Below are 17,859 nucleotides of genomic sequence, written 5' to 3'. Positions count from 1 at the left end.
TATCTGTAAAGCAACAGTTGTTTGGCTTTTTAAGGGGCAGTTAGTTTATGTGACAGTTTCAGCTGCCTGTAAGCTGCACAGATAACTTGGCCTAATGAACAACAGCTCCAGCAGCCTGGCGTGTTAGCAAATAGAAGGAAACACATCCCTGAGCATGTTCATGATAGGCCAGACTCAAACCCAAACAGGGGACCTCAGCCAATCCCTTTGAACCATGAATTCACCCATACCATTGGCCAGTTATTGTATTTTTGGGGTCCCGCATCATGAGGAGGAAAGATGAATCTGACTCCATGTTCTTAGAAGGCTAATTTATTATTTTATGATATTATATTTATTAAAGAATGCTTTATATTTATTAAAGAATGCTAATATAAAACTATACTAAAGAATAGAGAAAGGATACAGACAGGAGGCTGAAAGATAATAGTTAAAAACTCATGACTCTCCTCAGAGACTGACACAGCCTGACCATGATTGGTCATTAAGTCAAAACAATTCACATGTTGGAGAAACAATCTCCAACCACATTCCAGAGCAGCAAAACACAGGAGAAGCAAATGAGATAATATTGTCTTCCTTTTTCTCCGAGGCTTCTCAGCTTCCCAGGAGAGAACTCCTGGGCAAAGAGGATTTTTCAGAAAATATGATGGTGACAGCCAGTGAGCTGGGTGGAGCTCACAGCCTCATCCAATCATGTCTGTAAGGGTGGGAAATTTGAAGCCCCTATAAAAGGGGATGTCCAACAATAAACCTCAGCTGTTGCTGTGTGAACTTGGCGTGTTCTTGTAACTTGCCTGTCTCCAAAACTGTGACAAGTTTACCCCTTATAAACCAGCTCTGACTTCCATTGTCAGGGAATGTTGTCTTTCACTCAGAATTCCAGCTTGAGGTGCGGGATCAATGAATAGAAACTCATAAAGGCAGAATTTTTCCTCTGAGGGAAGCATCAGTGTTTCAAAAAGATTACATCTATAAAGAGAAGGAGCATTTCCAAACTTTCTCTCTATGTGGAAAAGAACAGAAATATTATTAAATCAATGTTAAAAATAAAGAGCCACACCTGACAGCATAATTAAAGGGGTAACAAGTTCCAAGCCCCCAAATGTCATCCCTTCTCTGTGCCTCAATATCCCCTTCTCTAAAACTCCACCATGGCAGCAGTTGCCTGTCTGAAACATTTCCATGCCACCTGGGAAAAAGCCTCACTCAGAAATTTACTGCTGAAAGTGAACAGGAGAAATTTGTCCATGTAAAACGTCAGGCATCCACAGAATCACTGCATCCTTCCAGGGTGATTTCTGCAACAACGAGGAGAGATTCCCTTCCCATCCCAAGCCCACACTGAGACCAGCTGTGACCAGCATTTCAGCTGTTCTCTGAGTGCTTCTTCTGTTTGAATGCAGAGCATTTTTCTTAATTATTTCTGACTTTTCATCCAGTGTGCTATAAGCTTCTTATGAAGAAAAGGACATAAATAATTCAACTTCCACTTATTCCAGGAGGAGACTGGCTGCTCTAATCTGTCCTCTGAGAACAAACGAGCTGGCTGTTCACACACGGCTTGTTAGAGCACGACAAATAAACATGGGCATGATACTGCAGTGACAATAAGGATGGGGAATACCAGAACTGCATTTTGGGCTGGAATCTGATGCTGGGACCATTTCCAGTTCCCTCCCTGGGGCTTGGAAGTTTGGTTACACTTTTGCCTGTAGCTTCAAGGCAGAGACTGGTAACAACTGTCAGCTCAATGAGGAGTGAGGAGGGAAGGATGGAGCCAAGGAGAGTGTCAGAGTGTGGATTAATTCCCCATCATGAGGGTGCTCCAGGCTGCTGTGTGCAGTGTTTGGAGACAGCCCTCCAATGAGCTGCAAGTCTGACTGAGAAATGCGTTTCCTTGGCCACCCAGGAGCGAGACTGTCTGGCTGGGGTTTAGTGAAGTCTGTTGGAAATATTAATGTGTCAGGCTGGGAAAGCTGCACCTGCTTCAGAGGAGCCTTTCAAAACACACATTACTCGCTGCCTCCAGGAATGTTCCTGTTTTACTTGGAACAAGTGGGGGATGAAACACTTGACACAGTTTTGGACCATAATCTAAGTTTTCCCCTTTCCCAGGGAAGGAGTCTCTGAATCTCTCTCTGCCTGGCTTAATGAATCCAGAATTTCAGGATCATTACTAAAGGATGATCAGGGCCTCACCCTGGAGGAGCCCACAGGGTTCCGGTGGATCAGGTGACAGACAAAAAAAGAGCTTGCACCCCTTGAGTCCTAAGTAAGAAAACTCATATCTAGGCCCTGGCACACTGATTATAGTGGGAAAACAGAGAAAAACTTCTGACAGTGTCCATGAAACATCCCTGCCTCAGTAGCTGGCTACTGCCCTGGAGCCCTGCATAGCTGTGGAGCACCAGTCTTGCAAGGAGGGTGGGTTTGGTGCTGGAGGCTGCAGCCCACTTACAACACCACCAGAACAGGGCCTGTTGTCCTCATTTGAAAATTTTTCAGCAAAATCTAAAAACTTTGTATTCTTTCCTCTGAAACAACTAAATATGCAATTGCAATTAGGTTGGAATTGGCTCCATGCACAGAGATACCTGACAATCTTACTTGCTGAGAGAGTTTCATGTGTCACCAGACAGAAAGATGGAGTGTCTGGAGAAGAGGAAACCATCCATCTTGCCACCCTGACCTTTCTGATAGCCAGCTAGTGGTATGGGCTGAGCTCAACTGATCACTTCAGACTTTATTGCTCTGTTAGTCCTTTTTGACTGACAGAGCACCTAATGGATAATAAATTACTGCCCTCCACTCAGATTGGGGGCTGCCTGTTTGTTGCTAACACTGAGTTTTCAGAACCTACTATCACTCACTCCAGGCTTTTGCCATTTAGAGGGATGCAACTTGAGAGACAGTAAATAAATACTGAGGACTTGAACCTCAAGGGGACGTGTGGGGAATTAATAGCACAGTACCCTCTGAATTTCAGTGTGACACAGGCTCCCACATCCTTTGGGTCTTTTGAAAACCCTTGCAGCTTTTCTTTCGTGCCTGCTGCAACCCAGAGTCCTCTCCCTCCGGCGTCTGGGGGTGGGAGAGCAGAACCATTTTCCTTGGCCCCTCCACAGATTTTTGCAGCCACCATGAAGTCTCTTAGTTCTTCACCCATGGAACTGTCAATTTCTTGAACAGGCATATTTCAGTGCTTCTGTGAACAACAACAGAAAAAATCTATCCCTCTGGGGTTTGGTGCCTGTCTGCATCTCCAGCCCCTCCAACACTGCAGAGACTCAGAGCTTTCCTTTCACACCCTTATTTTCCCTCTCCACTGAGGGAACAGTGAGATTTCCAGAACCTGTTTATTTATGAAGTCTTGTGTTACTTGTTCCTATAATGTTTATTTTTCTCTCTCTTTGGAAAGCATGGAAGTTCAACACAGGCCCTTAGAAACACAGCTGCTGTTACCTTTCAGCTAGGTGCTGCTCCATGGAGAGATCTTAAAAGGGAATCTGCAGTGTGGGAAATTAAAAGCAAATTTCCATCACTGTGGACAGCAATACATGAAAGGCTGTAGGTTTCAATCCAGGATTTTTAATTTGTATATTTCATCCTGGAGCCTTTACAGCTGACTGGTGGTTTGGAAAAGTCTGTTTATGTACAGATCCATGGAGAAGTAGACAGTATTTACTGTTAGGATGGAAAAACTGGTGGGTTACGCAACAGCCCAACTTTATATCCTCAGTTTAGGAATATGCTGTGGCTGTTGAACACAGCATTTATGTACCCAAGTGAACTCTAAGTGTAAGCTGAATGTTTAGCACATATTTCTGTGCTATTTTCACAGCAGGATCTATAGGAAATGTGTTCCCTTTACCCATGCTTCTTACAATTCTACATTCTTATATTGCAGCTTATGGCTTAAAAAGAAGGGAACTTTGTTGGTTCACTTACCAGTACCAAATATTTTTGCTGAGAGTAATTGCTTATCCAGAGTTTGCTTATATAAGAATTAAACACAGTATTCCATTAAAATTATTAAAAATATCTTTCTATCGCTTTGCTCTCTCAGTTTCTCTTCTAATGTTCAGAATCACATAAAATAGTAATGAGCATACATAGCCTTCTGCTGTTTTCATAGACAAGGCAGTAAAAGAGACAGTTGCTGTTCCCTTGAGTGCCAGCCCACGAATCAGAAAGTCTAATCAGCCACGGAGTCTGACACGCTCGATAGTCCCTGTATTTCATTACTGCTACATTATAATCTTTCCTATTCGAATTCCGTATTCTCTTTTAAAAGAAGTGAGAAATAACAGAGATAATCAAATGAGGGCAGTAAGAGAGGAGTTAAAGTAACTCTCCTAACTCCCCCAGCCTGATGCTTTGGAATTCTCTTTACAGTGCAAGAGCTGCTCTGAAAATACCTGGCATAGTGCAGCCCTCACACTCGTGTGGGGCTGGCTTGGAAGGGTTCAGCTTTGCTGGCCTGGGCAGGAGCCAGCCCTGGTTTGTGGATCTGCCTTGCAGCAGGTGCTCAGTGAAATCCATGGGCATTGCCCGCCATACCAGGGTTCCCTCGGTTCAGTGTGGGGATGGCAGAGGGCAGATGCCCTGCAGCTGCACTGTGGGGCAGTGCCAGGGCAGATTTCCTGGGAGAATCCTCTGCTGGGTGCTGCCAACCTCTGGCTGTCCCCAGGGGGGTGATGCAGCATGGCTGGTGTGGCATCAGAACAACATCTGCTGCCCCTGAAACAGGAGACGCCTCTCTCTGTGCATCAGCTCACACTGATCTGTAAATTAGACTGTGACAAAACAAATTAGGTTTAATTTTGCATAGCTGTCCAATGGCATTACTACATGTGCCATTACCTAATTCTGTGAATCAATAATTTGAATTTGCATGCTTGTACCTTATGAAATGGAGACGGTTCAATACCTGTATGCAGTTGCTAAGAGTGGCACAGATGTATATAATATCAAACAATAGATGTCACTGTTATGCCAATAAAAATGGGTTATATTTGCAGTTATTGGTAGTTTCAACCTCCATTGCACAAAGCTGCTAAGTCAAAAGAGTAAAGCCAGGGCACTCACTGACACACAGTGCTTTTCTAAACATGAATCCTGCACTTCTTTGTGTTTTTTCATCTATAAAATTTCACACAGAAATACTTAAATAAAATAAAAGCCAGTTTAAATGAAATAAAAAATCTATTTTGCTATGGCTGTATGAAAATTGGTCACACAAGAATAGCACCACTGCCCATAAGCAAAAGGGATGTGGGAAGCTTAAGAGAGGAAATACCAGAGATGGAAACAGTTCTGCTTAGGCTTCTTTCCTTCAGAAAGATGGGCAGTGTATTTATTCTTCTCTCCTTGGAATGAATCCATGGAGGATGACATGTAAGAACTGACCAAAAGGGAAGGACATAGCTGTAAGCACTGAGAGAAAAGTAATGAAGGAGAGACATTTCAGGTGTCATCCCACAACAGTTAAAGATGGGGGCAGTCTGCAGGAGGATGGAATTAAGTATCCAAGCAAAATTTGGGCTCTAAAGTTCTATTTAAAAATTCTTAACACTTTTTGAAACGATGCAAAGATATGAAGAGTAGACTGTGAACAATATATGAAGCTCCAGAGCAGTGTCGTACCCTGATGCTCAGCTGCGAGCGAGACCTGTGCAGAGCCAGCTTTTGGGTGATGAACAAAACCAGTGAAGTCTAACAAATGGGAATGAATTTAAACATCAAATTCAGGGTGAGACACAGAGGAAACCAGACAGGTTATTACACAGCAGCTGTTCGCCAGCTACCACTCTACTCCTTAATATCAGGAACACAGTTCACGCAGAGAAAACAAAACCGCTGTGCTCAGTGGTTGTAGGAGCCCATTTGTAGCCATAACACAAGACACAAAATGCTTCTTTGTGACCAGCTGACTCAGTCAGAAAAAGTGGACAAGCATTTTGATGCATGGTACAGTCACCAGTCAGTGCCCAGGAGGAGCAGGAGGTTCCTGATGTTTTGCATCTTACCATGAGTTTGGGAAACATAAATTGCTTCAAGCAAAACCTTAGTCTATAAAAAAAAATGAAAGCCATATGGTAGATTTTCATTAAAACTCTTTTCTCCAAAATGTGAAGGAGATCAATTATCATTTCCTGATAGAGAACACCTGAACTGCACACAGAAATAGGGGTTATGGCAAAAAAACCCAGCCAATGCTCTGGAAAAGAGGCTAAACTTATACCATGCAGATTTTATCAGACCTACTCAGTAAAACCCCGATGTTACAATGAGGAGGGCAACTCCTCCCTCCAGTCCAATGCCTGAGAGAATCACCAGGAATTTTCTATTTTGCAGGCAGAGCTGTGCTTGCTTTGGAGAACATTGTGCTGCGAATTTAAACATTTCTGTGTTTAGTTAGCCAAGAACTGCAAGTTTTGCATGTAACCAGAATCCTTAAGTCTAAGATTTCCTTTTCACTTGAAGTCATCTCTCCTAATGTCACCTTCTAGCCTCTGGCTGAAGAAATGATTAGGTCATAAGAAGAATAACTCAATAAGAAAATACAAATGAGAGAAAACTTGAAGGAACAATGTGAGGAATTACAACATTGCTTTATCACATAGTCCTTCTAGAGTTAAAGGAGTGAGTGAGACAGAATACCGAGTAAATTGCTTAAAAACAAGAAGTCTTTCAACATGCTCTATGGGGTATTACCTGCTTCTGAAAAAAAAATAAAAGGAAAATTACACGAATATCTCATAAATCATCACTGACATGCATATTTCAAAGATTCATGAGAGGCTGGTACCAGGTAGGAAATGGGATAGTTTGCAATGTGATGCTGCCTGATAGCACAGGAGAATTTCGGCCATTAGGAAATGTAGATATAAAAATCAATGTTTTACACATAGTTTTAAAGCACTGAGATAAAGGATGCTCATGGACATGATGACATTGAAAATACAAAATCTTAGCCTCTGTGAAAGCACAAATATTGATGTGCATCACTAAACATATGTTGCTGACTAAAGCTATTATTAGCGACAAGTCGTTTTCTCCTCTGGAAAATCCCAGTTGCCTTGGGCTTTGTCTGAGCAGAAAGCAGAGAAAAATCTGAATAAAACCTTGTGAGTTAGCCTCATGTTAACAGGCTGAGCTGTAACACTCAGATAATAACACAGCCAAAAATACAGGGCTAAATTCAGCTATAATTGATGCTGAACAGAGCAAATTGCACAGTGCTGTCACAGAGGCAGGACCAGAAGGTGTCCTGTTTTCACAGACTGTCTTTGCAGGGTACAGATTATTTTGATCCATTCTTCACAGCTCCCATTTTGACTGAAAGCTCAGAACTGAGTTAGAAACTCCAGATGCTGCATTTTGGGAAGCTGGGGGCTGCTGGTGGGGTTGAACCTCAATTATTTCGCTGGCAGTTCTACCCTTGAACCCTCTTAGAGCAGCTTGGGGCCACCTCTTACCACAGCTGCTGTGTGACCCAGGGGAGCTCTTGCACCATATCAAGATGTGGCATTTCTGGGCCCCAAGAAAAGATATTGTTCCCCTGGACTGGCACAGAAACAAAGCTAAATAATGATGCCTTCAAATGGTCAACAATGTCTCTGGTATCGAAGGTACTGAGCAGAGCTCTGCACAGGCTTGATCAAGAAGGTTTAAGCAGAACTGTGTTGCCAAAGTCAAGCTTTCAAATGTTTTATTTCTCGTGCCAAAACTCACAAGATTAACTTTCTGTAAATATTTTTTTCAGCCTTTAAATGCTTTTTATAATATTTATATTGTATCTTTCCAAGTTTTTTTCTGCTACCAGCAAGTCTAAAAGATTAATCACTTTAAGTATAATTCTGACAATTGAATAGTTCTGGAAGGCAAAAGGGGAATGAAAAAACCTGCATTTTGTGAGAGATGAGAGCTGGCACTGCTGGCAGAAATTTTGAAATGAAAGATTGTAAGATACATGCAACAATATTGTGGCTGATTGTCTGGTGTGGAGTGTCACAGCCAGAAAGGCAGCTTGAATAGGAGTGGGAGATGGGAAGGCAAATGGGTGTGAGAGCAGAGGGCAAAGCAATTAAATGCTTCAAAATTGCTGTGGATGAATCAATTTTACTTTTTCAGCTGTCACACATGTGATGGGTTGAATTGTCCTGCCTGTTCAAGGGAGCATAGGGGATTCTTCAGCTGAGGAAATTCTGGCCCTCGAGGACTGCATGGGCAGTACGTGCCAGAGCTGGAACCAGCGATGAGAAAACCCAACAAGGAATTCAATTGAGCTGTGGGGGCACTGCAGTGCTGCTCTGTCAAAATTAAGTGGCAAACACTGGAAAAGTGTGGAAAACATGAGTATGTTTTACAGTCAAAGCTGTTCTCAGGTCACAGCTAGGAAAGGCAGCAGCTCAAAAATTAGACCAACATTTATGTGTCTGTCTTTGCAGTGGGAATTGCTCTGACTTGTTGAGTGTCTGTGTTCAGTCCTTATAAAACGCTGAAGTCAAGCAGAGGCATCTGAAATGTGGATGTGTAAAGCTCCTAAGTAAAATATCTCACTAGCAATGAAATCTCAGCCCTAGAAATGACACACTTAGGAAGAGAACAGGTTTAAGTCCTTGAAGCATAACAGAATAGCAGTATTTATGGTTAATTATCTGCATTAAATTAGATTAACCAGGTCCTATTTATACAGCCATTGCTTCTCTCATTCATTCAGCCACAGTCAGTTATAAACAAAAACACATCCCATAAAGGGTTTCAGTTGTTTAACAGGCTAAGTGAATGGCTAACCTCACTTTAAGTAATTAAGGATCTTTACTTAATTGAACATTTATGGTCACCAGAGCGATGCAAACCTATACCACAGCATTCTTTGATGCTGGTTTCATTCCCAAGGCCAATAAAAATTGGAGGGAATTTTGATTGAATCTCTGCAACTTCATGAGCTGGGCTCTGTAAATATAGTTTGGCACATGGAAATATAGTTAAACTGCATTTCCAAACACAAAACACAGAAGGCTGTTTATTCTTTGGCTACCAACTCATGGAAACCAGGTAGAAGTCATTTAAGTCCAGGTAATGGGAAGAATGGATTCTGCTCTCTCCACATACACAGGATTTACATTTAGAAAGCAAAGGAAAATAGGAAATTAAGTTCGTCAGAGAAGGAAAAGAGGTTAATGAACGCTTTACTCAAACACAAAAATCGAGGGGAAAAGCTAATTTAGTTAATTCCTTTGGCATGTGCTGTGGGAAGCAGTAGGGTGTGCTCAAGAGTCGCCTTCAGATCTCAGCTGCAAACAGCTGCCTGAACGTATGAGCATCAACAGGCAGGGAATGAAAGCCATTTTCCTGCTCCCTGCAAACCATCCCACCCTGGTATGACCTTGTTCCAGCTCATTAACACTGTGTTTCTAGAGCTGTGCCCAGTTCAGTTAGTCCAAAGCCCTTTTTGCCAAAGCAGCTTGTGCCCATGAGTTACAGAGAGCACAGAGCCACAGCCGGAGAGCAGCAGGAGCTCAGCCCTGGAGGAAGGACCAGAGCACAAGCAGCCAAAAGAGTGAATCTGTCTCATGCCTTGCATGGAAAACACTTCCTACACCCAGAGAAAAGGGAGCTAGGTTGATAGTCCTCTGCTTGTGTGTGCCCCTGTGGTGTCCTGCTACATCCAGCACTTCATACACCAGAATCCAAGAGAAACTCTAAGGAACTTCAGCAAAATTTCTTTCCAGAAAGAAGAAAACCCTCTTATGGCAAATCCCCTCTGTAAACAACATATTTTTGTCTCAATCTGGCATGTAGCACCTATGTCTCATTGTTTCTCTGAGCACTGGGAGCTGCTGACACTGGGACTACCAAAGCACATAAGATGCCAATGAATAAATGCTTGTAGAGTGCACTGGAGCTGAAAAGCACAGTGTATGATTACCAGGAGATGACCAGCATTTAAACAATATTTGCTGTTTTGTAATTTCATTACTGAAAATAAATCTCTGGTTTGGTTTAAAAGCTGCTGAAGTCCTTTTGTTGTTTTCGTCAGACTTTAGACCAAATATTGAAATATTTTCTGGCACAAACTGGTGTATGAGACCAACAGTCAGCGTGAACAAATTGAGGATTATTATAATCAGTTAATTAGATATTATTTATGTAGTTTAACTTCATCCACTTCTTTGTTATCCTTTCAGTATTTTATGCTACTTAATTTCTAAATGGAATTGTAATCATAGAGGTATGCTTGATGCTTTGACCACCCTGCAAAGAGCAGTTTTGGCAACATTTCCCCTTGGGAGCGATGCCCCAGTCTGGGCTGTGCACTGATAAGCACTATCAGATGGTGCTTTTTTGGATGCAGCTTTTCTGACCCTTTGATCTGGCAAATCTCTCATCAGGCCTCTGAAACAGGGCACTGACTCCCCTTCTTCCCTCTGCAAAGCAGGCACATCCTCTCCCCATCGCCCAGGCAATTGCCATCATCTTTAGTCTCATTTTTCTGAGTACAGGTTCCAGCATTCTTTAATGTCTCATGAGAATATAGTTAAGAAAGAAGGAGAGAAGGAAAGAGAGAATAACGTGAGCTGATGCTGTAATAAACCCATTGCTTATGCCATGACAAAATAACCCTCATTTCCCAAATGTATCTTGCTCAGAGATGACAGTGCTTTGCACTCCAACGCCTTTTTAAATCACTCCAAATGCCTCCTGCCCTGGAAAAATGACTTTGATTTTGGTGCTGTTTGACACAACCCTGGAGCAGGCCCCATCTAAGGAGTTATAGAGGTGTGTGTGTGTGTGTGTGTGCACTTTACAGGCACGAGGGGGAAACCTGCCTATATAAAGTGAGACACATTTTCTGTAAATTCTTGCTTTTTCCTGCAGTTTGATCCTCACAAATGCCCAATTTTACTTTCTACAATGAAAAATAACTGGAAGCAACACTGTCTAAACGTCTAACCCCCTACTTCTAAGTGCCAAGAAACTTCTATTGATATCAGTCCACTCCAGCCTGGTTTGCCTGTCTGCAGTGGAGATGTCCATGCCTCACTCATTCCCAGCCACATCAATTCGGGAAAACTTGGCATACAAAATTTTCTGTCTTCTCAAGAATGGTCTGGAAGGACTGAATGTTGGCAGAGGTCTTGCCTGACATGCTTCAGGACATCTTCCACACTGGTGGCTCCTTCTTCTGACAGCTTCTTCATTTGGATCATCTTCCCACACTCTTATCCTTCTCTTCCATTTCACAGGGTCGTACAATTCACTCCCATAAATCTTGATAACCAGAGTTGTGGTCAAAGAGGAAGACATGGTTATCCAGGTATTGTGTGAGGTCCAGCTTCTGCCAAGCTTCATACACATCACCACGTCCTGTCAGGGTACTGCCACTACACCCAAGTAGCCTCAGTGCTGGTCATGGATGCGCTTTTGGGGTCCAGGTGAGGACTGAGGGCAAAGACAAGGTGGAGATCCACCTGCTTCCCTTGCTGGCTCCTTTCTCAATGCCCTCCACAGTGGTGCAGGGAGAGCATTCCTGGAGCTCCATCACCAGTGCCAGGGGGATGTGCCCATCGCTGTGCTGGGTGTCTGTGGAAGTGTGTTGCAGGGCCTGCAAGGGTTTTTCAGGGTGAAGGGAGAGGCGAGAATCTTGACTCATGTTCAGAAGGCTTGATTTATTAGGTTATGGTATATATTACATTATTACTATGCTAATAGGAATAGAGAGAGAAGTTCTCAGAAGCTTACTCAGCTAAGAATAGAAAAGGAATGAAATAACAAAGTTCTGTGTCCAGGCAGAAGGCAAGAGCAGCTCTGCCGTGAGTGGTCAGTAAATCCAAACATCCACAGGAGACCAATCACGGATCCACCTGTTGCATTCCAGAGCAGCAGATAACCACTGTTTACATTTTGTTGCTGAGGCCACAGCTTCTCAGAAAGGGGAAAAATCCTAAAGAAAGGATTTTTATGAAAAGATGTCTGCGACAGAGGTGCCCAGCTGGATGTGCCCAAACTGCCCAGCTGTGGCCACAGCTGTGGGGTGGAGGGGAGGGCTGGAGCTGTCAACACCCCATGGGGCTCAGCACTGCCTGCACCCAGCGCTGTGCCACTGTCATCCCTCAGGGTACTGAGGGAAGGTTTTGGCTTCCAGGCTGAAAACAGCTGTGTTTTTAATCACAGGGGGAAGCAACATGCAAAGCTGCCATCACCTGAAAGGCCTCTCCCAGCCTCCAGACTGGTGTGCAGCTGCTGGGACACATAATGTCTAATTAGATCAGTCACATTGCGTTAAGGTAATGCCACTGACACAGGAATTTATAGCAGTGACACAAACACAGGGACTCAAGAGAGCCTTTCTATCCTGCAGTGACCACACAAAAATGCTGAAAACACCATGTTGTTTTCACATGCCTCAAATGTAAACTTTGAATTCTTATATAAGGCTTTACATGCTTTGAAATCCCGCTTGGCTTTGAAGAAAAATGGAGTTGCAGTGGGTGTTTCTGCATCCACAAGGAAGAACTTAACATCATTTTGATGACTGGAACAGCTAATGATGTTTATAATCCATTTCTGTAATGCTCTTCAGTCTGGTTCTCTGAATAGAGAATTTCAAAGTACTGGCTGAAGGAAATTTTTTTAACATCTTGGCTTACATAAGATTTTTGGTTCATTTTGGTGGGCAGGAGGACTGCTCTTCACAAAAACTTTCAAGTGCTACAAAAGCTCTGAGAAGAATGCTTGCAGAAAGTGGTGAACTTACATAAAATTGAAGGAAAGTAAACCAGTTCAGAATGTTTATTTTAGAACTTAATTATTTATCTCCATTTGCCTTTTGACTGCTAACTCGAAGCAGGCAGTCTGAGATTACCAAAACTTAAAAATACAGAGAATCTTGGATGTCCTTATTTACCAACCCTCCTACGGACCCAAACCACTAAGTAATTGTGCAATAATCCCTTGAAGGTGAGCAATTAATATTCATATTTTCTGCCTGGAGATGGAGGCACCATGACTACAGTTGCTTTCAACTCCTTGTGCTTCACTAAGGCCACGTGCCTTTGAATGAGTACTGAGTGTAATTCCAAACAGTTTTACATGGAGAAAAGATATGAGTAGAGAGAGATAGATCCAGTTCCTGGGTCCCCAGCAGGAAAGGCCAGCCTGGGTGTGGAGCAGCCAATCGTGTTGTAAATCTAGGGAGCATCTTGGATAGATTTTCAAGCTAGACCCTGCCGTGCACACAGCCAGATAAGCTTGGAGAAACAGAGAGCACGGGGATACAGGGCAGAGCAAAGCTTGTTCAGTTTTCCATGGCAACCTTGTCTCTCTCAGCAGAGATCCTTGCTCAAATCCTTTTGCCAGGTGCAGAGGTCAGAGCACCTGGGCAGAGCCGGGGGGCCGTGTCCCCCGAGCAGGCTGGAGGGGCGGGATGCAATCAATCCTCGTGGCAAGCTGCCTTTTCTGCTTGGAGACCTTTTCAGGATCTCAGATGGGCATCAGGGTTCAGTCACGCCCCTGCCTGAGGAGTCTGACACTGGCTCCTGGGCAGCTGAGCAATATTTATCCATCTGATCTTCCTGGAGCACACATATGCTGCAGCATGTGCTCGAGCAGCGCCACGCTCATACCCACCAAGCTGTGGAAGCAGTTGCTCATCTTGGGTTTAATTAGTGATGTCCTTGTAAGGAGAAGATGACTCAATTCCATAAAAGCGGTGAAATAGCCCCAAATAAGCATAACAGAAATCTCATTTGGGAGGTGTTCAGGGAAGGGAGGCTCCTTAAAGGAGCCAAACCAACTGGGGGCTGCCAGTGAATTTCAGTTGGATCAAGATTCATCTTCCAGTGCTCTGATAATAAATATTTTCAGCCCAAATAAATACTGAAGGAAAACAGGGCACATCCAAGTATGCTCAGTTGTACATTTCTTGTACAGAAGCATAAAATGGTTTGGGTTGGAAAGGACCTTAAATATCATCCAGTTCTACTCCCCTGTCATGGGCAGGACACCTTCCACTAGACAAGGTTGCTCAGAGGTCCATTCAACCTTAACACTTCCAGGGTTGCAAAACACAGCTGGACAGAGCAAGCTGAGTTGTTATGATGGTACCAGGGAATTATTCTGTAATATATCACAGTTTATGCTGGATTACAGGTGCAGAATTGTCAAAAGGAAATTTTGGTGCAGACCCAGAGGCTGAGTTCAATCAAGATTCATGTCCATGGGTATTTTTAGGGATGGTTATTTATTGACCAGAATAAAGGTGGCACCTAAAGACATCAGGTTAAAATTGGGACTCTGTTGTGCTGAACAGCATGTAAATGTTTCTAGAACAAGAGAACTTATTGGGTGAGTTTTCTGTTTGGGTGATAGCAATTAGTGGAGAGGAAAGGAAAGGAGAGGACAATGTTTCCAGAGGAAACATTGAGGGCCAACCTTTTTCTGGAGCCTTTTGTTTATCTGCAAAGAAACTCTGAAACAAAAGCTAACACATTCTGTGCAAGAGCTTGAAGCCTGGTGACTTATTAAAGTAATTTGAAAACTTTCATGAGATTCGTTTTGTTTGCACTTTTAAAAATACCACCACATTGAGGGAGAAAATACAGGATTTGCTGCGATGCTGTGAGTCATCAGAGAATAAATGCAACGTGCAGCAGAAAGATTCAATGCGTGGTCTGTTAAAAGAAGATGCTTTACTATGACAGGATGTAAAAAAGAAATCAAATTCCCACATTTCTTCTGTTGCTTTTCCACTGCCACCCAGCCCACTGTCAGCTCGTTCTGCTTGCAGAGAGCTGTGCTTGCAACCCACACCGTTAATACCACCAAAAAGCCACCAAAAAGCCAGCCCTGGGATGGCACGTGGCAAGGCAAACAGCAGCTTGCATATCACACTTCAGGGGGGAGAAAGGGAGGATGCACAGCTCTGCCCACACACACGCTCCTTGCGAGACCAGGATCCTAAACGCAATTTGTGAAAATAAAAAAAAAAAAAAATAAAAAAAAAAAACCCAAACAAAAAAAACCCCAACAAAATACCCCAAAAAACTAAACAACAAAAAAACCCCAAAACCAAACAGACCATAAACCCTCCAAACAAGCCACATGCCTTGATAAGGGAAACAATTGCTGTTCTGGAATTAGGAAAGCACAGATAAATTCTCCCATCTGAGGGGCTGGGAGGACTTGTGTAATTTTGTGCAGAGAAGTGGGACCATTGCCAATTCCACAGACACCTCTTAGAGCTAAACTGTGCTTCTCTAAGCAATGGAAACCACTTCCATTTGTATTATGAAGCTATAAAAAACAAAGCAAGATAATTATTGGTGTTGTTATAAAAGAGGATAAATGCCAGAAATCTCAATGAAAGTCAGGGATTATGAGTTGCCAAAAAACCCCCAACATCTAAAAAATGCAAACCGTATATTCTGTTCTCAATGTTTGAATGAGGCACAGTCAATTTTTAGTACTGTGTTTTTACCAGTCTCTTCCTGGCAGAAAGCAGTATTTAATATTAATGCAACTAATCTAAAAATTCAGAGAGTGAATAGTGTTAATTCCTACAAGTTTAGCTAGGTCTAGTTCATTTCATAGTTAGAAACATTCCGTTAATGTTTAATACATGGAGAAGGCTTTTAGTAACAAACTCTAATTATGGAGTCTTTCTGACTATCCTCATCTGATTGAACATGTAAACAGAGCTGTTCTTAACTGCTCCAAGATCCCTCTTACAAAACCTTGATTGTCAAAATTGCAGAGCTGTGCAGTCACATAATTGTTTTAAATCTTAACATTTCAAAGGACTTAATTAAAATCTGATCCTACTCATAGGGCCATGCAGACGTAACTGTTTTTTGTCTCTGACCAGAATCCACAACTTTGAACCCCCTCTGCAGTCAGATATCAGCAGCCAGCACTGAGCTCCAGCTCCCCCCTTTTGAGGAACACAAGGTTTGTGCAGTTCTGAAAGCCATGCTGGCTTTCTGAGTGCTCACACTCAGGCATTTTAAGTGGCTTGCTTTAGATTTTGAAGTTTGAAACCTGAGACAGGGAATAGTTTTTGAAAAAAAACCCCAAAAACCTGCTGAAGGTTGTTTTCCTCCCCTGGTCTGCACAAGCAGGAGCTTGCTTCCCAATTACCTGCCTGCCACCACGATGATTGATTTCAGTGCTTTATGAACAGCATATGCAGCTCTTCTATGTTTAGATAAGAGATTACAAGGACAATCAATCCTCATACTCTTGCATTCAATATTAACAGAATTAAGCAGTTTCTTCCATGGACTAGTATTTTGTAAGTATATTAGTAGCAATTCCAACATGCAGAAAGGATGGATCCAACCTGCCAGGTATAGTTGAGAAATGGTTTTGGCTAGTTAAGTTTATTTCTTCTGCCAGGTTGAGGACGTAATATTTGAGAATAAAGAGTCTTAAAAGCCTATAAGGATCTGAATTAGAGCTCACCCAAGAGACTGTTGAGTTCTCTTTTTGCTTCTTTCTCAGCAGGGATAGCATGGTCTAGAACTTTCGTGAAGATGCATGGGAAAGGAGTAATATTTTGAGTTTGATGTTTAATCCTGACAAAGCAAATCTGCGAGCTCAGGACATGTCTCTACCCATCTTATGCAAATCATAGAAAAAACATCTTGGCATCTGTTATGGCCCTCAAAAGGCTTGATTTTTTAAAAAGGCTATATTTGTGCTCAGTTTTAAAACAGTCTCATGTGAAGTAGTACACTTTAAGTATTAGGTGATGCTAAAAAAACCTGATTCTAAAAATATTACAGATATTTAGAATATGTTGTGTCCTATGAGGGAAGTATGTCTGGAAAAGCAGCTTTGGTATCTCACCTTGTGCTGGCTGTCAGGTTCCTTTCACTCCACGAAATGTGTCCCTGGCTGTGGTGCCCTGACAGTGCTCTTTAGTTAGCCTGTGTCAGAACTAACAAACAGCAATTTATACCCTGACAATGCACCTGTGTTCATACAGCCTCCCTGAGAAATCACAGGTTCTGCCATTGGATTTCATAGTCAGAGACAAAATGTCTAAATATTACCTCTGGTTTGCAATGTGCTGTCTCTCCTTTTGCTCTCCATGACAGCTCATCCAGGAAAACTGTAATGGCCTTCAGCTCTGCACAGCACTCACGAGGTTTTAAAAAATAGAAGTGAACCTTTCCAAATTAGGTGTTACTCTGAAAGCCAAGAACTGCCCTGACAAAATGCCAATGTCTTGTGGTCAACACGAGTGGTGATTCTCAGCTATGCGGATGCCAAGTTCCAAGTCAGTTACATAACAACTGATAAAGAGCCAAATTCTGGCACCCTTCCTGGCTTGGTTAGGGCAGTGCCAGACCGAAGGGCTGTGCTCTCCCATGGGTGAGCAATGACTGTCACCAGCCTCACCCTTCCCCTGACATCCCCAAGGGGCTGTGCTGGCTGGAGCTGGCCCCACAGGAACAGCTGGAGCACCTCTGGACCAGCTGGGTGCTGATCAGGGGGGAATTTGCAGACAGCCTGGTAGAACCGAGCAATGCGAGGGCCTCGCGTCTCCTGTGAGTGCTCACAGTCAGAGCAGCACAGTGATTTAACTGCCAACAGGGCAGCCCAGGGGGATCTACCAATCCATCCCTAAGTAGAGTGTTCCCTAATGCCTGCTGGAAATCCATGCACGGTGGGTTCTTGGAAATCAGTTCCTGGTGGGTGCTTTTTAAACATTTGGCATTTCCTACTTGCTACACACCTACACCTCAGCAGTTTGAACAGCAGGTTTACAAATGGACTTAGCACCTAAAATCCTCTTAAAGCAATGAGAAATGAAAGAGCACAGCTCTTTTTTTAGGATGTGAT

At 43.0% G+C, this 17,859-nt stretch overlaps 1 long non-coding RNA gene across 2 annotated transcripts; it reads right to left on the bottom strand.

Moving 5' to 3' along the window:
• Positions 1 to 313: 313 nt before the first annotated feature.
• Positions 314 to 17,159, bottom strand: LOC134428874 (uncharacterized). 2 transcript variants are annotated; one of them, XR_010030486.1, is made up of 4 exons: positions 17,067 to 17,159; positions 4,422 to 4,787; positions 2,976 to 3,208; positions 314 to 1,006 (listed from the first exon to the last, which is right to left on the bottom strand). It is a non-coding gene; the product is annotated as an uncharacterized LOC134428874 (long non-coding RNA). The 2 variants fall into 2 exon arrangements; XR_010030485.1 differs by having other exon boundaries at positions 4,422 to 4,799; positions 17,067 to 17,142.
• Between the last annotated feature and the right edge of the window lie 700 nt (positions 17,160 to 17,859).

The sequence above is a fragment of the Melospiza melodia genome, chromosome 24, assembly GCF_035770615.1.
Source record: "Melospiza melodia melodia isolate bMelMel2 chromosome 24, bMelMel2.pri, whole genome shotgun sequence".
NCBI classification, from domain to species: Eukaryota; Metazoa; Chordata; class Aves; order Passeriformes; family Passerellidae; genus Melospiza; species Melospiza melodia.
Note: the sequence above shows the minus strand (reverse complement) of the source record. Positions and strands in the feature narration are given on the sequence as shown.